This window comes from Lactuca saligna, chromosome 6 (assembly GCF_052625555.1).
Source record: "Lactuca saligna cultivar CGN05327 chromosome 6, ASM5262555v1, whole genome shotgun sequence".
Taxonomy (NCBI): Eukaryota; Viridiplantae; Streptophyta; class Magnoliopsida; order Asterales; family Asteraceae; genus Lactuca; species Lactuca saligna.
The window spans coordinates 152,933,566-152,958,324 of NC_136422.1; the positions used below are offsets into that span (position 1 = coordinate 152,933,566).

The 24,759-nt window shown below is 41.3% G+C and overlaps 1 long non-coding RNA gene across 1 annotated transcript; it reads right to left on the reverse strand.

Annotated features, from left to right (window-relative positions):
* Positions 1-18,996: 18,996 nt before the first annotated feature.
* On the reverse strand, positions 18,997-20,720 carry LOC145002041 (uncharacterized). The gene is made up of 2 exons (XR_013661787.1): positions 19,524-20,720; positions 18,997-19,405 (listed from the first exon to the last, which is right to left on the reverse strand). It is a non-coding gene; the product is annotated as an uncharacterized LOC145002041 (long non-coding RNA).
* Positions 20,721-24,759: the final 4,039 nt, after the last annotated feature.

Here is a 24,759-nt window from a genome sequence, read left to right on the forward strand (position 1 = left end):
TAGGTTGTGTTGCATGCTAGTACAGATTCTTGGTATGATATTATGATTGCTTGAGTATGTTATGGTTAGATTTTTCACCTTGTCTGAATGTTGCTTGCTTTGTGCATTCTGGGATTCCGAGTGATGGGAGTTAGTCCTTAGGTGGATATGTCACATCACATGTGATCAGGGTTGAATAATCTCAGAGTGCTGGATTTGGCCCTATTACGCAGCTCTTGTTTGAGTCCAACCATTGTAAGGACGAGTCTTTTACTCGAAGGATTATCTGAGCCTCGTCACATGTGATGGTATCCAGGTAATGGCTAATTGGCATCACAAGGAGTCCTTCAGTAGCTGAGGATTGGTTTGGTTTAAGTCAGAGGTTTCCCTAGGGCAAGCCTAGGATGAGGTAGTGCTGGGAGCAGTAGTAGTTGAAAAGGGACCTGGTGGAGTCGAAGCAGTTCTTGAGGAAAGTACGGATAGATGTGGAAGGTAGTATGGGCCCATACTACTGAAAGCAGAGGATCCGTACTCGATTCGGGAAAGGCCGAGACAAGACCGGGAACCTAGTAGTGCGTGTGTTTGGTCTCGCAGTAGTGATAAGTATCCTGATAGTGGTTGTGTTATATTTTCAGCATGGTGAGAGAGGCCAGTGGGCGGATCAGGCGCTGGAGAGGGATCAGGCTCGGGTTCAGGAGCCGAGAAGCTCGAGGAGTGAATGAGGGAGTTGATATCAGCTGAGGTTACGCGCAGCATACTAGACCAGACTCCTGTGATCTTTGGCACGGTTAAGGAGGGTATACTGGAGATCTTGGATGAGAGGCTGGGAGCCTTCCGTACCGAGATGATGGCATTGATGGGAGCGCATACCTTGACATTTCGAGAGTTCAGGGATTGCGGGGCACCAGATTATCATGGGGCTAGGGACCCCATCGCTAGCAGTAGATGGATGGCTGATGTTGCCAACGCATTCCGTACGAGCTGGTGTCCCGAGGGGGACAAGGTCAGACTCGCTTCCTGTCTTCTGAAGGACAGAGTGAGGAATTGGTGGGAATAGATTGGTCATGCTTTGGGTGATGATGTCGCGTTGGATGCGATGACATGGGGTGATTTTTCAGCCAGGTTCAGGGCAGAGTTTTCGCCAATTATTGAGGTGCAGCGGTTGGCACGGGAGTTTCAGGATTTGATGCAGACCACTAAGACTGTGGCGGAGATCACCGCCAAGATCAGTGAGAGGGCCCTTCTTGTTCCGCAGTATGTCGCAGATGAGGAGATGAAGAAGGCCCGATACCATGAGATGTTGAGGGATGACATCAGGCAGTTTGTGAGCAGGTCCGGCTGCAAAACGTTGGAGGATATGATCGCGCGAGCTAGAGAAAGGGAGATTGATTTGCAACAGATCCGGAAGAGGAAGCCGAATGAGATTCAGACAGTTTCGGGTTCGGGCAAAAGGCCCAGGGGATCGGATTCGAGACCGAGGGATTATCAGGACCGCAGCCAATGCGGGAAGTGTGGCACGACGCACGGGGGCGCGTGCAGGAGTGGTAGCGGTGGTGAGTCTGGTTGTTTCAAGTGTGGTCGGACTGGTCATTTTAGCAGGGATTGTACTGCTACCACCACACAGGGATCTGATTTGATATGTTTTCACTGCAACCAGCGGGGCCACAAGAAGGCCCAGTGCCCCAGTTTGTTTTCGGTAGGACGGGAGATGGCACCTGCCCCTGCAACTTTGAGGATCACAGACGGCCGTCAGGGCCGCGCGGAGGCGCCTGCGGTAGGAGACAGGGCTTTTTAGATGACTACCCTGGAGATGCGAGCAGCGCTGGACATTGTAGGTATGCGACTCCCGTTTTCAGTTCTTTTAATTGGGTATGATTATATTTTTATGGTTCTGCATCATTATCGGTATGAGTATTTTACTTTGTGCGGCTTGATTGTGATCGAGTTATATGCCATCTACATACCTTGGATATTTGAATAGTAGTTAAGGGATGGGTTCTATTGGAGAAGGTTACTTAGGATGCAGTAACTGTAGCATGAATGGGAGGGACTTGGTATGTCTCGCTAGTTCGGAGCTGTATAGTTTCAGAAATGGACTTGTTAAGATCCCTAGCTATGGTAAGCTTGGGGTTCCTCACCAGATTGATTATGGGATGGTAGCAAGGATCGGGGATTCTCTCGAGCATTAAGCAGTGAGGAGTGAGCAGGATTGAAGTGGGGGAGAATTCTCCAAGTGTACAAGGGTAAAAGCATGCAGGTCCAGAATGAGTACGCAATCTTTGAGTGGGAAAAGAAGTAGCACGGCGTTTGATGGTTAGTACGTGGTTGGGAATCCCGGTTAAAGCATGGTAGAGTGGCGGGAGAGCCGCAGCTTCCTCCAGAAGCGGTCAGTGGTGGAAGGTGATGTAAGACTACGAGGCAACCGTAGCATTCACGAGCATTCAGAGATGGAAGGTGATGTAAGACTGCAGGTAAGCCGTAGCATTCCATAGTAGCTTCGTTAGTGGGGTTGGGGAGAGGCCCTTATCTCTTAGTGATCATATAGGGATCATGAATGGGTAGTGGATGAGAATAGTAAGGAGTTGCCTGTATCGCCCTAGAAAGGTGAGACCTTGGGAGAGGCCACTTCAGGACATAGTTGGGTGAGACCCGTGGGCGAGGCCCGTATGAGAGTAGCAGTATAGGTGAGACCTGAGAGCAGGGTTGCTCAGTAGTATGGTTAGGTGAGACATGAGAGAAGGGTTGCTCAGTAGTATGGTTGGGTGAGACCCGTGGGCGAGGCCCGTGCGAGAGTGGTTAGACAAGTGAGACTAGAAGGATAGAGGAGGGTGAGACCCGTGGGCGAGGCCCGTGATTTTTAGTAGCACAGGTGAGACCTGGTAGGGACCGTAGTGTCGGATAGGGGACCTAGGATCCCAGGAATGTAGTGCCTGAATGACAGAATAAATTGAGCAGTTATAGGTAATCGAAGTGCCTTCGAAAGTTGCTAGGAGCGACTAGGAGCTGTGTTGGGACTAGCGACCGGTGAGAGCCGGTAATCCAGATATTGATAGATTGATAAAGACCAGAGTGGTCTCAGTCCATCCGGAAGGCAGATAAGGAATAACAGAAATTTTCAGTCAATAACAGTGCGGGTAAGCAGTCTAAGGTGGAATTCAGTTAGTGGATCATGGGGTACTCGACACCAAAGTATAGTAGAAAGAAATGCCCAGTGGATACTGGTGATAATAACCCGTAACGAAGGTAGCGGGAGGATAGGATTTGGTGAAGGATAGGACCTTCATAGTGACAAAGGAAATAGTTGGTTATGGAGCATCGCCTTGGGAAGGCAAGAAAACGGACAAGGAAAGAGGGGGTGAACCCCTATGGGTTCAATTGCAGTACTCGGACAGTACCAGAAGGATTGTTGGTTGAGTAAGTTGTGTTTCCAGAATGTTCAGGGTCAGGGTTGACCCGAGATTGTTATTATCCGCAAGGATTAATGGTCTTCAGGAGGACCGGGCGAAAGGCCAGCGAAGGTAGGCAGCGGGTGTTGGATTAATAGTTGGGTATTGGAAGCAGATCGCAGGAGGTGTGCCATAGCAATCTTCGAGGACGTAGTTTAGTTTAAGTGGGGGAGAGTTGTAACAACCAAAGTCAGGAAGGCCAAGAAGGAAAGAAAACCCTAAGCCAAATGGGTCAACTCGCCGAGTCCAGTGCGAAACTCGGCGAGTCCGAGCGGGATCCGGGTTCAGGAGTTAGTGACCGACTCGGTGAGTCGGCTAAGGGGACTCGATGAGTCTGGTCTGAACGAGGAAAATCCTAATCCTGGGAGTTCTATCCTATTTAAAGGGTGTTATGTCCCTCCCTCAGCCTCCTTATCTTCCTAGAGAACATGTAAACCCTACATTTCATGTAAGCTTCCATCATTTGAGAGAAATAGCTCTGGAGGAAGGAAACTTTGTAAAGGAACTTGCAGATCAAGAAGGTTGCTTCAAAGGGGAGGCGAAGATCCGGGATCTACTTCAGTTTGTGTTCTTCTTGGAGGTAATAAGCTGCTATCTTCCCTCCTTTGCATCCAGATCTACTTTTGTTAAGAGATTTGAGGGGCTTTATGGTTGTTTGAGACCCAATTCGAGTTTTGGGCCTAGATATGTCATTGCCACTTCAGATCTAGTGTTGGGATGGCCCAATATGTCATAAAGTATCAGAAGATGAGTAGTTAGTGAAGCCCTTTTGTCCCTAAACCTAGCCCTAGAGTGTTTTGAGCCTAGATCTCGTTAGTTATACATAAAGTTTGCAACTTTACATGAGGATTAATCTTTGGGAGTATGGATCTAGGAGTTGGAGCCCCTGCATGGCTCGAAAAGCCACTGTATGGATTAAGAACTGAAGTGACTCGGCGAGTCACATGGGTGGACTCGACAAGTTGGATGAAGTTGGGCAGGAACTCGGCGAGTTGGAAGAACAACTCGGCGAGTCTGTTGAAGATTGCCTTAGACTCGGCGAGTCAAGTCGCGAAACCCCAAACCATTTCGAGTTAAGACTCGAATCAATGAGTTGAGTGGGGACTCAGTGAGTTGGACAGGTCAGGACTCGGAAATCCGTGAACTCGGGGAGTCAGCAGGCATACTCGGCGAGTAAGGTTGACCTTGACCAGGACTTGACTGTGACCAGAGTTGACTTAGTTGACTTTTAGGGGATAGTTAGACTAAGTGTTGCATTAATGTTGGTAGCTCAGGGAGCTAGTGGAGCAGGAGTTTAAAGAGTTGTCGGGAAGCAGCTAGAGGGGTTATCAGCAAGTTCAGCAAGTGCAGGTGAGTTTCCCTTTGTGTGAATGGGTCTAAGGCCACAATGCCGGCCCATGTAGATACAAGTAGGAAGACCCGGGGGTTAGCCCTAGGCACAGTATGCTAGTATGATATTCAAGACGAGGTCCAATAATAGCGGGCGAGTACCCAAGGAATGGTTTATATGATAGTTTATCCTTGTTGTCTGTGTGATACATGTATATGCCTGGTAGGGAGGTGAGTGTGGGCGAGGTCCTGCATCTCACCAATAGTAGAGTGTGGATGGTGTTCCACATCTCATTAGCAGCAGAACAGGGGCAAGGCCCAAGTTAGGGAAAGAGTGAGTGTGGGGTGGGCCCATATCTCACTATCCGTAAGGGCGTGGACGGGGTTCCATGACTCATCAGTATCAGGACAAGGGCGGGGCCCAATATAGGCGAGGCCTCAAGACAGGATTTGTGAATATATGTTAGCTTATGTGCTGTTATATGCTTATGTGCTATTATATGTTAGCGGGCGGGGCCCAGTTACAGGCGAGGCCTAAGTTAAATAGATTTGTATCCGAGCGGGGCTCGAAGCCAGGCGAGGCCTGGAGTGGTGGGGCCGTTGTAGCGGGCGGGGCCTGAGGTAGTGGGCGAGACCCAGAATAGCAGGCGTGACCCAGTATGTGCAGTATGCGGTTATGCATGGTATGTGGTAGGTTGGGGAACTCACTAAGCTTCGTGCTTACGGTTTTCAGTTTTGGTTTTAGGTACTTCCGGTAGCGGAGGGAAGAGCTCCGGGTGATCGCATGGCACACACCATAGATTAGACAACCTGCGAATGTTTTACTCTGATAATGAACATGTGTTTTGGAAATTAATACTCTGGTTATAATATGGATTGATAATTATGTTTTAAGTAATGTTTTATAAAAGAATTATTTTTAGTCTTGAATTTTGGGATGTTACAGGAAGGAGTGGGACAACTATTTCCTTTGGATTAAGATTTAGGAAAAACCTATTTATTTTGCACGATGAAATGGAATGTTCCATTACTAAAAGGAATTTGATTCCTTCAAATTTGTTAATCATCATTTGTTAGCAAGCAGGTGTTGTATTCATCATATAATCCATCCAAGTTTATTGATGGACTTTTTTAGTGAAACAATTTTTATTTAAATCTGATCTAGTTACAATAAAAAGTAATATAAAAGTTACTAATTATATTATTTTTGATATAACTGATTTCGATTTAATGTGCTTTTATTGTGGTAAATTTACTATTGAGAAAAAATGTTTATACTAAATATAACATTGTACTTTCTAAAAGGCATTAAATAACAACATATTCATGTAACATGAAGTACAATGCTATAAAGCACAATGCTATAAAGGATTGAGTATGAAAGTACAATGTTATAAACTCTGTAAATTATGTTTTTCAAAATAATGGTCCTTGTTATAACTTAAAAACATAAATGGTCTGTATAAAGTGCCTCCTTATAGAAAATTGTCCCTATTTAACTATACTTTTATAAATGGTACCTAGGTAAAATATAATGGCATAAATAGTCCTTTTTTTACAAGAAATGAAATATTGAGAAAAGAACAATGTTTATACCAATAATAACACCATACTTTCTAAAAGGAATCAAATAACTACATATTCATGTAACATGAGTAAAATGCTATAAAGTACAATGCTTTAAAATGGTCGAGTATGAAAATATTTAAGTTATAAACAGTGTAAATCGAAGTATACCGATTGTTTGTTGCATTCGAATCACAGAAAAAAAATTAGCATGAAATTTAATAGTTTTTTTTCAAACATCATAACAAAATTGGTTCCAAGGCGGTATAAAATGTAAAAGGTTTGGATATCAAGAATCAAAGATATGTAATTTCATCATCGATAAAACATAGTGAAAAAATATAAAAATTGTAGTAAAATGTGGCTTAAAACTAATTTTATGGTATAATGTGCCAATAAGGCTATAGTATAGGGTCATTAGTGTAAATATCGTAAATGGGTATCTTTTTTCTTGATTTAGGAACGTGTTCAGTAGAGTTCTTTCTTTTTCTGTTGTTCTTCTGTGTAATCTTGTAACAACGTAAACTTCAAAACAATTTTTCACTTTTAAAATTTATAATTTCATTCATAAACATTCTCACATCTCATTGTATCACATATCAAATCTATAAAAACACATCCCAAGATCAAATGTATAAAAACTACAATAGTGTGTACTGATCATGCCGGCGCCTTCCCGCGATCCTCAATGGTACCTGAAACATATAACACAAAACACTGTAAGCATAAATGCTTAGTGAGTTCCCCAAAATACCACATTTAACACATAATAGCAACTCGAGGCTATAACTCTGTGAGCCCTCTGGCTCTAACTCTGTGGACCCTCTGGTCCTAACTATGTGGACCTTTCGGTCCTAACTCTGTAAACTCTGATATACACACAACATAAATCACATAGAAATAATGTTGTGCAACACATCACATAAATAGCATACAAGATACTCTATCACATAACTCTAATTACCACTCAAGGTAAAGTATAGTAAGAAGACTCACCTTGGATAACTCGGTAAACCTCGAACTCTGAAATTTTGCACTAGCCTCTGCCTAATCACATAATAATTACTCTAATTAGTACAACTTCTAAAGGCTAGGCTAACCCCTCCCTATAAGTTCTCTAAGAACGGTAAAAGGCCATTCTACCCTTCTAATGGCTCATAAGTCCAAACATTAACTAAACCCTAAAAGTCAACGAAGTCAACGGTCAAACTTTGACCAGACTCATCGAGTGCACTCGGGCGACTCGGTGAGTCCATACTAGTCCTCTGAATCCTTCCAATCCTCACTTGCCATGGCGAGTCCCCTCTCCACACGCCGGATTACTCAGTAACGAATCGCATGGCAACCCCGACTCGACTCGTCGAGTCCACTCATTAACTTGGCGAGTTGCTCCCATGACAACACCCATCTGACCTTCTGAGGTCAGATCTGCTTCCCTAATCTATAGATCTGATTTCCCCATAGCCAATAACAACGTAAAGGTCGAATCTTGCTACACATGCATTGCACTCAAGTCCTATTTTGGTGAAATTCTTTCTAACATGGCAACCTAGTCTCCTTTCCTCCATAAACCAGCATAAAGCAGAATGGGGAAGGCTCTCTAGACCTCTGTGGGTCCAGATCTGAGGTCTTACATAGCAAAGGACCATAAACTCCACTTAGCAAACTCTAAAAAGGCTATAGAAAACCCTAGATCATGGATCTTAACCCAAAATAGAAAGGAAGTTCGATTTGATACCTCAAAAGTGTAGATCTGAACTTGACAACCATGGATCCACAACGCCTTTGACCTCCTCTTGCTGGAAACAACTTCCCTCTTGCTAAATCACACCAAAATTGATCAATATAGCCTTATCTCTCTCTCTCTCTTAACCCGCTCAAGCTCTCAAGGGGCACTCTCTCTGGACAGGTAGCCGCACAAGAGGGCTATAAGGTCCTTTAAATAGGGCACATGCCCGAGGATTTAGGGTTTCAGTCGTTAGCACGGACTTGTCAAGTCCACCCTTACCGACTCGTCGAGTCCCCTCATTTATCAGTCAACAATACACAATCCTACTCGACGAGTCTAGGCGTCAACTTGTCGAGTCCCTCTCTTAACTCCAAAAATAAATGATACAATATAATACCTGGAAATCTGGATGTTACAATTCTCCCCTACTAGAATCAGACTTCGCCCTCGAAGTCTTACTCCGCAAACAACTTTGGATGCTGCTCATGCATCTCCGACTCCGGCTACCAAGTCAACTCGGACCCTCTCCGATGTTGCCAATGAACCTGCACCACGGGCACCTCCTTGTTCCTCAGAACCTTGATCCTCTGATCCACAATCGCAACTGGCCTCTCAACTTAATTCAGGCTGGCATCCACCTGAATATCCTCCAACGGTACTACCGCCGACTCATCGGCTATACACTTCCTCAAATGAGATACATGGAAGGTATCATGGATTTGGCTCAACTCCACATGTAGCTCCAGACGATCTGCTACCCTGCCTACCCTCGCAGTCACCCTGAACGGACTGATGTACCGGGGCCCCAACTCACCCCTCTTCCTGAATTGGATCACTCCTTTCCAAGGAGATACTTTCAGGAGTACGAAGTCTCCCACTTGGACAAGCTCGGATCGTCGCCTATCCACATAACTCTTCTGGCGACTCTGAGATGTCAGCAGCCTCTGCCTGACCTACTGTATCTGCTCTGTCGTCTGAAGCACTAACTCAGTGCTACCCATCGCTCGCTGCCCAACCTCTCCCCAACATATGGGAGTCCGACACCTACTCCCGTACAACAATTCAAAGGGAGGCATGTCGATACTCGAGTGGTGGCTGTTGTTATACGAAAACTCAGCCAACGGAAAATACGTGTCCCAACTTCCTCCAAAGTCCATCACACACGCTCGCATCATGTCTTCGAGCGTCTGAATCATCCGCTCACTCTGACCATCCGTCTGTGGGTGGTATGCGGTACTAAAATGCAGCCTCGTACCCAACTCCTCATGGAATTTCTTCCAGAATCTGGAAGTGAAACATACATCTCGATCTGATGGGATCGAGATCGGTACTCCATGCTGTGATACCAACTCTCTCACATATATCTCGGCCACCCTCTTAGCAGAAGAGTCTCACTGATAGCAAGAAAGTGAGCACTCTTTGTCAGCCGGTCAACAATCACCCAAATTGCATCGACACCCCTCGCAGTCCTCGGTAATTTGGTGATAAAATCCTTGGAAATCTATTCCCACTTCCACTCGGGAACCTCAAGTGGTTGCAACTTGCCATGCAGACGTTGATGCTCAGCCTTCACCATGCGATAGGTCAAGCACCTCTCTACGAACCACGCGACATCCCTCTTCATACAGAGTCACCAATACTCCCTCTTGAGGTCCAAATACATCTTAGTGGCCCCAGGATGGATCGAGAACCTTGACCTATACGCCTCCTCCATCAGAATGGTACATTCCCCGCCTTCAAATGACACCCAAATGCGACCCTGAAAGGTCATAAGCCCACGATTATCGGCAACAAACTCAGATATCTGTCCGATCACCCGCTCTCTTTTGCGGTTCTCAGGTCTCATGGCCTCAACCTGGGCCCCCCGAAGGGTTTCCAACATCAGAGTCATCACTGTCAATCTCAAACAAACATCTCATATCGGGGCACTCTCCGCCCTGAGACTCAGGGCATCGGCTACAACATTAGCCATGCCCGGGTGGTACAGGATCTCAGACTCATAATCCTTTACCACATCTAACCATATCCTCTGGCGCATATTCAGGTTGGGCTGATCCATCAGATACTTCAAGCTCTTGTGATCCGTGTATATGGTACACCGGACTCCATACAAATAGTGACGCCAGATCTTGAGGGCGAACACCACAGCCCCCAACTCCAGATTATGAGTGGGATATCTCGTCTCATGAGGCTTCAACTGCCTCGATGCGTATGCTATCAGATGACCTCTCTGCATCAATACTTCACCCAATCATGATATCGACGCGTCACAATATACCACAAAATCCTCCATCCCCTCCAGAAGGGGTAATACTGGGGCTTCGCATAATCTCCGGCGAAGTGTCTCGAATGAGGCCTGCTGCTCTGGGCCCCAACTGAATGCTACGCCCTTCCGGGTCAACCTGGTGAGAGGAACAACAATCTTGGAGAAATCTTTGATAAATCTCCGATAATAGCTGGCCAACCCCAGAAAACTACTGATCTCTGAGGGGGATCTTGGCACCTCCCAACTCATCACCGCCTCAATCTTGGCCGGATCAACCAATATCTCGCTCTGGTTAACAAGATGCCCCAGGAACTGGACCTCTCGTAGACAAAAATCTCACTTGGAGAATTTGGCGTAAAGCCTCTCCGACCACAAAACTCCGAGGATCTCCCTCAAATGCTCCTCATGCTGCTCTCTAGATCTCGAATATACCAATATATCATCAATGAACACGATCACTGAATGATCCAGCATCGGCCTTCACACTCTGTTCATGAGATCCATGAACGCTGCTGGAGCATTGGTGAGCCCGAAATGCATCACCATGAACTCGTAATGCCCATAACGAGTCTTGAATGCTTTCTTCTGGATATCCTCATCGCGCACTCTCATATAATGATATCCAAATCTCAGATCAATCTTGGAGAACCAAGACGCTCCCTGTAACTGATCAAACAAATCATCGATCCACGGAAATGGGTAATTGTTCTTGACCGTCAACTTGTTCAACTCCCGGTAATCGATACACATTCGGTGCGAACCATCCTTTTTCTTGAAAAAAGGATCGGCGCTCCCCACGGCGAGCTACTCGGCTGAATAAATCCCTTCCCCAACAGACCCTAAAACTGTGAGGATAACTCTTGCATCTCTAGAGGCGCAAGGCGATAGGGCGCCTTGGCGATCGGTGCTGCCCTCGGAACCAAATCGATACGGAACTCTACGCGCCTCTTGGGAGGCACACCCGACAACTCCTCGGGGAAAACATCCGGGAACTCCCGCACTATCGGGACCTCATCGACCGACCACGACCTCTCTGCACCTACTCTCGTATCCACCACATACGCCATAAATCCACTACAGCCCTCCTGTAGGCTCTGCCTCGCTCTAGCGGCCGAACAAAATGCTGAACCAGGATGGGTACCCTCGCCATACACCATAAGAAATCCCACACAAGGGTCTCGTATGGTCACCAGCTGCCGCTCACAGTCGATAACCGCTCCAAATCTGCTCAACCAGTACATGCCCACGATGACATAGACATCCCCCATCGCAATCGAAACCAAATCAAACGGAAACTCTACTCCTAAGATCTCAAGTACACATCCCTAAATCACATCAGTGGCATACACTGCTCGCTCGTCAGCTATGGAAAACTGCAGAGGTCGACTCAACACCTCTCGACGAATACTGATGTGCTGACTAAAGGCTAATGACACAAAAGATCTACTCGCACCCGAGTCAAATAACACCAAGGCAGGCACATAACACACAAGGAAAGTACCTACGCATAACATAATATAAACACAATATCTCAAACATCATAGTAAACACATGAAAGAAGACATACCAGCCACAACATCAGGCGCTGCGCGGACCTCCTTCGCGGTCAACTGGAAAGCTCTCCCTCGTGCCTTCGGTTCCTCAGCCTTCACCGGCTGACTCTTGGTAGCTCGAACAGCAGCAGGGGTAGATCCCTGTGATGCTCCCTGTGCTGATCCCCGCAACTACGGACACTCGGCCTTCCAGTGTCCGGTCTGGTTGCAATGAAAATAGTCTGCGAATCCCTTGGGGAAATCCTTGGCCATATGCCCCTCCTTGCCATACTTGTAGCAAGACCCTACTCTACATACTCCCTCATGACCCTTTCCGCACTTTCCACAAGTGCGGCCCTTCTGGTTTGCTGATCTCGAATCAGCGGGCTTGGCCTGCTTGGCTGCCGGTTGGGACTGAGCCGGTTGCCGATCCCTCCCCTGAGACTCCGCCTCCACCCTAGCTTGATTCTCCAGCTCTATCTCCCTCTTCCGAGCATTTTCCTGGAGCTCGACAAATGTCTGCTATGACGAGTTTGCCACGAACTCTCGTATGTCCCTCCTCATAATACTCAGATACCGACTCATACGTCCCTGCTCGGTAGACATGTGCTCAGGGCAGAACATCACCCTCTCATGGAACATCATGGTGATCATAGTAACAGACTCAGTACCCTGCTTGAGGGTCAGAAACTCCTAGGCCAAATGTTCCCTCTCCACCGGGGGAACGTACTCATCATGAAACATAGCGGTGAACCTTTCCCAGGTCACCGCAGCAAGCTCAGCAGTCAAAAAGTGCGCCTCACAAACTTCCACCAGTCCTTCGCTCCCAAGCGAAGCTGGTTCAGTGTGAACTGGACCCTTAAATGCTCTAGACATGAATACGTATAGAAGCATTCCTCAATATCAGAAACTGATCTTATCGCATCAACTGGATCCTGTGTCCCATCAAACTCTGGTGGCTTCGTGTTGCTGAATTCCCGGAACAACAACGAATCACCACCCTGAGGTCTGGCATCAGCAACAGCTGCGGTAGCTGCAGCGGCTGCAGACTCAGTAACCGTTGCGTATCTCTCATCGAAAGTCTCAATCAGCGTGGTCTTAATATACCCGAACATCTCTGGAATCTCTGCACGGATAGCCGCAACCATCTCCTCATGGATCATCTGGCGAAGCTCCTCATCACTCACCTTGCTGGTCTCTGGTCTGTAGCGTGTCCCAACCATGATGTCTCTGAAATACAACATAAAAATATCAGAGATTCGCTCGAGCATACTCGCACTCGATAATTCAACCATACTCGTTCCCTGGTTCCCTAAGGATTCTTACTTGGGGTGCGCACTGCTCCGGTGTCTTCAGTAGTACGGGCCCAATACTACCATCCACACCGCATCAGTATTCACCCTAAGTCCTCCTCCTAGGATCCTAAATCCCAAGTACTCTACTCTCACTATGCATGGTCTACTCTCTAGTAGATCTCTCACAAGCTCTTCGCTGCTATCTACTCATTCTCAAGCATCTCCTAGCAGCAAAACCCCTAGGCTAAGGCATCACGAATCAGGCACTCTAGTCCTAATAAGAATACTTAGCCTACTCTAGCATGCATAACGTATTATTTCATAACACATAGTAAAAGGGTATTTTAGGAAATCACCGATCGGGCGCTGGCTGATCATACACAATGTTCTGCTCTGCTCTTTTCAAAACCCTTTTACTCTTTTAGAAATAAAAAAAAGTTTTGTTTTATTATAAAAAAATTCCTCAAATCCTCAGTTTGAGTTCAAATGCGCTCGAAGGCGCATCCGAATCCCTCAAACCAAAGGTCTGATACCAACTTGTAACAACGTAAATTTCAAAATAATTTTTAACTTTTAAAATTTATAATTTCATTCATAAACATTCTCACATCTCATTGTATCACATATCAAATCTATAAAAACACATCCCAAGATCAAATGTATAAAAACTACAATAGTGTGTACTGATCATGCCGGCGCCTTCCCGCGATCCTCACTGGTACCTGAAACACGTAACACAAAACACTGTAAGCATAAATGCTTAGTGAGTTCCCTAAAATACCACATTTAACACATAATAGCCACTCGAGGCTATAACTCTGTGAGTCCTCTGGCTATAACTCTGTGGACCCTCTGGTCCTAACTCTGTAAACTCTGATATACACACAACATAAATCACATAGAAATAATGTTGTGCAACACATCACATAAATAGCATACAAGATACTCTATCACATAACTCTAATTACCACTCAAGTTAAAGTATAGTGAGAAGACTCACCTCGGATAACTCGGTAAACCTCGAACTCTGAAATTCTGCATTAGCCTCCGCCTAATCACATAATAATTACTCTAATTAATACAACTTTTAAAAGCTAGGCTAACCCCTCTCTATAAGTTCTCTAAGAAGGGTAAAAGGCCATTCTACCCCTCTAATGGCTCATAAGTCCAACCATTGACTAAACCCTAAAAGTCAACGAAGTCAACGGTCAAACTTTGACCAGACTCGTCGAGTGCACTCAGGCGACTCGGCGAGTCAACATTAGTCCTCTGAATCCTTCCAATCGTCACTTGGCACGGCGAGTCCCCTCTCCACTCGTCGGGTTACTCAGTAACGAATCGCGTGGAAACCCCGACTCGACTCGTCGAGTCCACTCATGAACTCGGCGAGTTGCTCCCATGACAACACCTATCTGACATTCTGAGGTCAAATCTGCTTCCCTAATCTATAGATCTGACTTCCCCATAGCCAATAACTACGTAAAGGTCGAATCTTGCTACACATGCATTGCACTCAAGTCTTATTTTGGTGAAATTCCTTCTAACATGGCAACCTAGTCTCCTTTCCTCCATAAACCAACATAAAGCATAATATGGAAGGCTTTTTGGACCTCTATGGGTCCAGATCTGAGGTCTAACATAGCAAAGGACCATAAGCTCCTTTGACCTCCTCTTGCTGGAAACAACTTCTCCTTTGCTAAATCACACCAAAATTGATCAATATAGCCTTATCTCTCTCTCTCTCTCAACTCGCTCAAGCTATCAAGGGGCACTCTCTCTGGATAGGTAGCCGCATAAGAGGGCTATAAGGTCCTTTAAATAGGGCACATGCCTAGGGATTTAGGGTTTCAGTCGTCAGCACGGACTCTTCGAGTCCACCCTTACCGACTCGTTGAGTCCCCTTATTTACCAGTCAACAATACGCGATCCTACTTGACGAGTCTAGGCGTCAACTCGTCGAGTCCCTCTCTTAACTCCAAAAACAAATGATACAATATAATACTTGGAAATCCGGATGTTACAAATCTCGCATACAAAACACATACATTAGAGAGTAAATTTCTTTGATCATTTCCGCAAATTGGGACAACAAAAGTCGATTAAAAAAACACTAACCTATTGTTCTGTTCATATATTCTTCTTAGTTTTAATGGATAATGGAAGTTATGATCAATGAGAATGAAGCTGTGTGATAACAGGTTTGAGGCACAATACTGATTTCAAATAAAAATGAGAACCAGATCCGTGGATGAAAAAAAATATACGTTTATGAATTAAATTGAACTTGGTTTATAGTGATTCATTTGAAAATTAGATTAGATGCGTGTAAGTTTTATTTTGATTTTTAATTTCTGTATCAGTTAGAGATATATTTGGTATAAGATAAACTAATTCAATTTTATTTTGCTTATTTTCAGGGATATGACAGAATCTGAAGATATTTGTAGAGAATGTGAGATTTCAAAATCGAAGCCTTATTTTCAGGGAGTTTTAAAATCTACAACATAGGTTTAAATGGATTTCAATTATAATTAATCAATAACATGTAATGTTGGTATAAAATCATGTAATTTTGATAATTGATATGCTGAATTGAGGGGTATAATGTGGAATACAATTACAACCTGTTTTAGAGGTATAAACGGGATGAAATTCAAATCACAACCTATAAAATAAAAGGTATAAACGTCTTTTATAATGGTAATTTTTTAGGCGGGAAAAAAAGACTAAATGGATGGAGAGCAAAACGTTGGTCTAAAAGTAGGACATGTGGCATCTAAAAGAGTCTTTTATTAAGAATAGATATATTCAACTTTAAGTTATGTATTATTTATGTTAATATTTGAACTGATTTTCAATAAGATTTTTATGTTTCCGTGTAATCTTTATATTCAACTCTTATCATGGTGGTGTGGAACATGATTAAGGGCTATTTGAAACTGGTAATGGAGGTTCAAACTCTACTCATTAGTTCATATGGAAAATTCCTAATAGAAGAACCATTAGTTGTTTTTGAAGAAATGCTTGATGCTGGTGTAAGGTATGCTAATGAGCTCATCTCCTTCATTAATTTTTTTTATTTTTTATATAGACTAATTTTTTTTATATCTTTTTGCATACATTTTAGCCCAACACAAAAGGCCTAAAAACGTATTGCTTGATGCATTTGCAATATTTGGAATGGTGGACCAGGCAAAGACAGTGTTTGATAGTATGCGAAGAGACATGTTATGAAGGTATTTATATTGTCTTTTCTATCTTAAAGAAGAGATACAAACTGAGTTTTTTTTTATGGATATACTTGGGATTGAATTTTTTATTCTGCGTTCTTTCCATTATGTTGTAACTTTGATTATTTATATAGTGAATATAGAGACGAGAGAATACAATTGAAAATAGATGTTGTGTATTGATTGATGAGAATTACATGTATATATATACAGAAAGAAAGTAACCTAACGTCTGATAAATGAGTACTAGTACCACGTGACTATAATACCTAAAGAATAGGACTAGAAAACAAATTCTCTTGACTAAATCTTGTTGACTAAGTTATTAGCCGTTATCACCCCCCGACAATCTCAAGTGGGGGTCGAACTTGAAGCTTGTGTCGTATCTTAGCAAAACGATCTTTTCCCAATGGTTTTGTGAAAATGTCGGCTAGCTGATCAACGGATGAGACTTGACAAACTTTAAGAGCACTTGTATCAACTTGTTCTCGTACAAAGTGAAAGTCTAGAGTGATATGTTTAGATTTGGTACTGATAATAGGATTTTTTCACAAGAACATTGCACCAACATTATCACATAGCAAAATAGGAGACTTAGGGAGATGAACTTTTAGATCGTGAAGTAGATGTTGGATCTATAGTAATTTAGTTGTTGTGTAAGCAAGGGCACGATATTCCGCCTTAGTGCTGGATCGAGTAATGACACATTGTTTTCGTGATGTCCAACTAATCAAAATTGCTCCATGAAATATTACAAAACCATATTGAGATCTGCTATCGTCCTTGTCTGATATCCAACCAGAGTCGGAGTATGCTAGGAGTGAGGTTGCCTTGTGTGGTTTGAAGTGTAGACAATGATGTAATGTACCATTCAAATATCGCAATATTCGTTTAACCGCTTGCCAATGTAGGGTAGTAGGTGCATGCATGAATGGGCATACGCGGTTAACCGCGAATGCAATGTCTGGTCTTGTGATGATGGCATATTGTAGAGAACCAATAGTTTGTCTGTATAGCTTGGGGTCAGGGAATGGATCACCATGAAGGGTAAGAGGAACAAATGAGTTTACTAGTGTGGATACGCATTTGGATTCATGCATCTTGTTGCGAGTGACAATATCGTGAATATACTACTGTTGTGAGATCTGTAGGCCATGTGGAGACTTCAAGATTTGGACTCTTAGAAAATAAGGTAGATTCCCAAATCTTTGAGTGAAAATATATGATTCAACTCTTGAATGATTTGTTGAATAAGATGAGGATTGTTCCCTGTGATGATTAAATCATCAACATAAACCAAGATATAAATAGTAGCGTTAGTTGATGAGTGAACAAACAGAGATGTGTCTGAATGACAAGCACGAAAGCCCAAATCTTTGAGTGAAAATATATGATTCAACTCTTCTGTTAGCACACCGTTGAGAAAGGCATTATTGATGTCTACTTGTGGAATGGTCCAGTTTTCAGAGAGAGCAATGGAGAGGACCAAACGAATGGTTGTCGTTTTATGACGGGACTGAAGGTTTCAAAGAAATCCACACCTTCCTCTTTGACTAAACCCTTTTGCAACAACCTGTGCCTTGTAGCATTCGATGGTGCCATCTGAATGCCTTTTAATTATGAAAATCCACTTACAACCAACAATATTAGTATTAGGAGGACGGGGAACAAGTGTCCATGTCTTATTTCTCATTAAAGCATCAAATTCATTTTTCATTGCATTTAACCAAAAAATGTTTTGGAGAGCTTGGGGCGCATTTTTAGGCTCGGTGGTAGGTGGGCCAGTGGTGGTTGGAGTGGAGTTGGATGTTAAAAGGGCTTTCAGTTTGAGCGAGTTGGTTTTAGCACGAGTGATCATTTGATGTTTATTGTGGGCTGTTGGGCGAAAATAAGAAGGTAGATTTTGTTTGGCACAGGAGCTTATGGTGTGTCGTTGATGAGATGGACTGGTAGGTGAAGGTGGAGATGATGGATGTGTAGAGGTGTTGGGCGATGTGGAAGAATTGGATGACGACGGGGCAGATGTAAAAGAAGATAAGATAGGTGAAGATGTGAGGAATTTGGCTTGATCAAGAAGACACAAATACCCTTTGTGAGAAGAACTGTATCCTAAAAATACATAGGGAAGTGAGCGAAAGTCCGTTTTATGAGAGTTGTACGGTGTAAGAAGGGATAACAAAGGCATCTGAATGTACGAAGAAAGGCATAGTCAGGGTCTTTGTTGTAGAGAATGGAATAAGGAGATGAATAGTTTAATGTAGGGGTAATGGTTCGATTATGTAGGTAGGTTGAGGTTTTAAAGTCATGTTCCCAGTATTCCTGTGGGAGTGATGATTGAGCTAGTAAAGATAAGCCTTTATCAACAATCACTCTATTTCTGCGTTTCACAGCCCCATTTTGTTCAGACGTATAGGGATAGGAAATTCTATGAGTAATCACACAAGTTTGGAGGTAAGTAGAAACAGGGCGACATTCACCACCCCAATCAAACTGAACACATTTGATATCGGAATTAAACTATCTTTTAATCATAGTGCGGAAGTTGATAAAAGTTTGTAAAACTTGGGATTTGTGTGAAAGAAAATAGATCCAAATAAATTTTGTATAATCATTGACAAATAAAAGAAAATAACGATTGCCATTTATTGATAATAAAAGGGATGGACCCCATAGATCTGAATACAATAATTCAAATGGTTTAGAACAGGAAACATGAGTAGATGAAAGGTGAAATCTGTGACTTTTGCCCAATTGGCAAGATTCACAGATTGGTGACATTTTATTTGTGGAAATTGGAAGTTGAAAGTTAGAAACAATTCGGCGAAGTATGCGGTCATGGGGGTGAGCGAGACGGTTATATCATCCAGCTAAGGAGGTACGCACACAGGAAAGAGCCATGGTAGACGACTTGGTATGTTGAGGTTGAGCTAAACGGTAAAGGCCATTTTCAACTCTGCCTTGGATGATTGGTTTGCCCTGTAAGGTCTTAACAACACAATGATTAGGCCAGAATTCCTTGAAGACATTATTATCCTGTGTTAGTTGAGAAACATTGAGAAGATTTTAGTTAAACGAGGAGCAACAAACACTCTAGGTAAACACAATAAAGATAATGAAGTAGAGCCAGAATGAGTAATAAGTAAGTGATTACCATTAGCAACTTGCAATTTTTTGTCTTCAGTGTGTGGTTCTGTGATATGCAGCTTGTTGAGATCAAAAGTAACATGATCGGTGGCTCCTGAGTCGAAGTACCAAGAAGGGTCCATGACAGTTGATAGACTGGGGTAGTTTGCAAGATGAGCCTGTCGAGGTTTATAACGAGGGGTGGGACTCCGAGAGGGGTAGTCAATTTGATTACCCCGCTGCCAACAGTTGATGGCTTCATGGCCTGGTTTATTGCACTTCTAGCAATGCAGACGACGACGGCGAGGATCAGACCCACGATAGCTGGAATTTTGTTGTTGAGATGTGGTAGGGGAGCGGGAATGGGGCTGGTTGGAAGAAACTTGATTTGCCACCGGGAAAGAGGTGGGGTAAGTAGCAATAGATGTCGAGAGTTGGGTAACTGCTTGACGAGCAAGGTCCTGATCAATACGGGCTTCTTCTTGAAGAAGTAAGCCAAATAGGGCATCAACAGAAGTGGTGTCAGAATTCATGAGGAAAGCTAAAACAAAGTAGCTGTGGGAGGAGTCAAGACCATTGATGATGTAGGTAATGAGGTCGTCATCAGAAACATGGGTGAGATTCTCAGCCAAAGAGTCAGCGATATGGCGTTTCTTTTCAAGGTAGTCAAGCATAGATAATGACCCTTTGGAGAGCGTTTGAAGTCGAGTTTTGAGGGTCATCCGTTGTGCACGAGTGTGAGCTTGAAAAAATTGTTCTAGGGTTTGCCATGCCTGTTGGGAGGATGATGATCGAGCAATGGTAGCAAGCGATCGATCAGATAGGGTGGATTTCATCCAAAGGAGAACAAACTGATCCTACTTTTTCCAGGCTGCAAACGCTGGATTTGGAACAGGGACTGCATTATTAGGGATTGGAGCATCAACAATAGTAGGAGGAGCAATATTTTCTGTTGGTGGGAGAGGATTGAGAACAAAGGACTCGAGATCAAAGCATTCTAGGGCAGAGAGAATGGTGGTGCGCCAAATAGGTTAGTTGTTGCGATCTAGCTTGATGCTGAGAGTGGGAATTTGGAAGTTGAGGTTAGTAGAGGCGATCTAAAGAAGTTGCTGGTTTGTGGCGGACATGGTGGAATTGAAAAGCTCACTGGGGAAAAAAGGAGGAAAAAAGAAAAAAAAAAATGATGCGCAGGTCAGCGCTCTGATACCATTTAGAGACGAGAGAATACAATTGAAAATAGATGTTATGTATTCATCGATGAGAATTATATATATACACTAGGTTTAAACCCGTGGAAATCCACGGGTGATAAATTGAAATATAATTATAGTTTTTAATTTGTAACAAAAAAAAAATATGAAAGTTTAGAAAAAATGAAGAATAATGATATTAGCATTAATATGAATAAGTCAAATACAATAAAGCTGTAAAAATTAATAAATTAATATGATAGATGAAGTACGATACAAGAAAAGTAAATAAAAGATGGTAGAAAAGTAAATAAAAGATGGTAGAAAAGCATTGTTTATAAATTCCCAATTGTATCGTGATAAAAATTTAGTTTTGATTCCGGATGAGCAAACTTAAATTTTGAAGTATTTGGTGCGACGTTAGGTTTCTTGACGTAAATTGAACTATCCTCTTTTAAATAGCGCTTGAATTTAGGAAACCATTTCTTCACACATGATGCATGAATTTTCCTTCCCTAAAATAAATGAAATAATAAATATTTAAATATAATTGCTTATGAGTATGAATAATATAATTGCTTATGAGTATGAATAATTTTTTATAAAAATAATAATTGAATACATCCATCTTATACCTCCTCATCCATCAAAATCATTTCTATCGAGTATGTGTCGTTCGCATCAAATCTTGACTTTTGAGTCCAAAGACGTATGATCCAAACTTTAATTGTGAAATCGTCCTTGATTGAGTCAATTTCCTTTATAGGAGTAATATGTTCCATTGTACCTTGCAAGTTAAAAAAAAAATTACATTAAATTAGACAATTATAATCAGCACAAAGAAAAAAACAATCAAACAGTCAAGAAGAAAGTACATTGGTAGGCTGTTACGATTAAATTAGACAATTATAATATGCGTTTTTCCAGGTGAGTATTCATATAAAATATTTATTTCCTTAATTAAAACAACAAAAGATATATTTTTATTTATTTTTCCAATTTGCATAACTTTTTTTATTGATTTAATAAAGTTGCATACCAAATTGTTAGGCTGTTACGATTTCACCACCTAAAATATGTATATTTGTATTATAATATATTATCTTGTTAGTATTTCATGAATGCAATCAATAACACTTGTGTGCTTTGAATGCGAAGTTAGATTTAGCTTTACTATAAGTTTCAATCGATTTTGAAATTGAGTATTGTTCGCATTTGTATGAGTGTAGTCGATGAATCGATAAAGCAAGAACATATGAGTTTTGATTCGCAATTGGATTGATGATTGAGGGATGATTCGTGAAGAAAAACGCGAAGTCAAGGACTGTGAAATTGTTGTTTGCAAGAATTTAAAAACTCGATTGTGGAGTTGTTGATGCTCATTTTGCGAAAGTAAAACAATCGAGTGTTTGCATCTGTGAATCAATTTGAAGTCAATTGGGTTAATATTCGCATATGGGTTCAACATATGAATTTTTGATTTCGCAAGTTTAGAGTTCAAGAACTAAACTGTGTTCGCATCTGGAATGAAAATTTTGTGGTTCGCATTTGATTAATTAGGTTAAAATGCGAAGGTGATTAATGCGAAGGGATGCGAAGGGTGTAAGAATGAAGATCCGAAGTATTTCACAGTAGAATGCGAATTGGGGAAGAAAACAGAAATTTTCAAATATTGTCCCTGGAGTTTCGCATTTTTGGAAATAAATACTCAACTTCGCAAATGGGGGTCATAAAATGATGAAATTGCAGAATTTTTAAAGAGATACACACACATAGACAACCACACATATATTTAGAAAATTAAACTAAAAGATGATAAATTACAGATTATAGCATTGTTCTTTGAGAATAAATTACTAAAAATGGGATATAGTGTAACAGGAACTTTAAAAAGAAATTGATACTTTTTTGTTTATTATATAAACGGTTTGATAAATCAGACGAAATAATCAATTCTTTTGTTTATCATTTAAGTGTAGATGTTACCAAGAAAACAATGAGAAAATTACATATTTACTGATATACCCTTAAGGGTATATAATGAGAAAAAAACTAAAAATCGAAAACTAAACAGAAAAAACCTGTATATTTAACAAAAAAATTAGGATATAAACAGGAAAATCGTAAAGCACTGATTGATTTATATATTTAATTGTATCACTTGCAAACATACTTTTCAAAAACAGATATAAACATATACATACATATAGACAATAAAACATATATTTAGAAAAATAAACTAAAAGATGATCAATTCCAAAATATAGTATTGTACTTTGAGAGTAGATTCCTAAACATAGGATATAGTGTAACAGGAAATTTAAAATGAAATTTGTAATTTTTTTGTTTATTATTTAAACGGGTTTGATAAATCACATGAATTGATAATTTGAGTTACTTTTTCAACAGGTTTGTAGTTTATATGAATATGATGTTAAAAGAAACCACCAACTGATAAAAGTATTTTCAAGTTTTCAGAAAACGTGTCATGTAAGAAAAATCATTATGGAAGAATTATTGGTCTAACCATCCAAATACCCTAATTACGATTAAGTATTTAGATGGACCAAATCATTGGAGGAAGCAAATAGGTGTAGAAGAAATTGAATGGTCCTATGACTCTAATGTATCACATACAGTTATATAAGATACACATATTAAGAAAACCAAAAATCGACATACACAGATCGTGATTATATGTACCAGAATATACATAAAGAAATACCAATGTATCAAACTCTTATACATAACAGGTAAAAAAATAGAGGGAAAAGTGATGAAATCGATTAAGAATGTAGATGAAATAGAACATCTAAAAGGTAAAGAGCAATGTAGTTTTGCTGACCTGATGATGAATACGTGACCCTTAAAATCGTATTGACTTCTGAAATTGTATTGAAATATATCATCTCTTCCTAAACTGATTTCCTGATTTTTTGGGATTGATATAAAATGGAATTTAAATTGATTACCTGATTTATTGGGATTGATTTGATCTTCAATATTCCACCGAATTAAATTTGAAATTTCCTGATTTATATATTTACTGATTGACGATTTATGTTTCCTGATGTGTACAGTTTTATTTTTGAGAATAGAAGGGCAAAGTGGGAACTTCACTTATAATTTTTGAGCGGGAAAATGCAAGGGTGAGTGGCTAAGGGAATGCCAGGTGGCGTTTCTAGTACTGTTTTATTAGTAGAGAAGATATATATATATATATATATATATATATATATATATATATATATATATATATATATATATATATATATATATATATATATATATATATATATATATATATATAGAAAGTAACCTAACGTCTGATAAATGAGTACTAGTACCACGTGACTATAATACCTAAAGAATAGGACTCGTAAACTAATTCTCTTGACTAAATCTTGTTGACTAAGTTATTAGACGTTATCAGTGAATATGTACTTTTGTTGTTTGTGTGAATTGAAAAGCCAATAGTACAATTCAATATTAGAAAGGGATTTATTCTTCTCATTCCAAAAAAAAAGTCTTTCTCACAATGCTAAAATTAGTTGTGTTTATATGCAAATGTTTTATACATTTTTTGTTTTTTTCTTTTGATTAGATTATGGATACTTCATGGGAAAAATTAGAGCAAGTATTTGTAAAGTATTGTAAAGTTTGTTGCTATTTCATGTTTTATAATAAAAGACTATGAAATACGCTCCAACCCCCCACAACTTCAACACCCGCAACACGGAATTCTTTCCTAGCTCTTTATTATTTCTATGTTATTTTCACGTGCAATCTATCTGCACAATCTTTCATATTACATCACCCCAACAAGTGACATCTACAAAAATTGTCTTACTAGTTACAACACACCAATGTTTGACAATGCTTTCCATCTTGAATATTCATCACAACCATACTAACCACACTTTGGTTCTAGGTTTTCACTCGTACAATTGATATTTTTTGGGTGGAACCAACATCTGTATTTTCGTATTTTGCAAGTAGAACCAACAAATTTCATGCATCCCAATCCCAATCCTTAAACGATCAAAAACCAAACCCGATACCATACCCGAAACC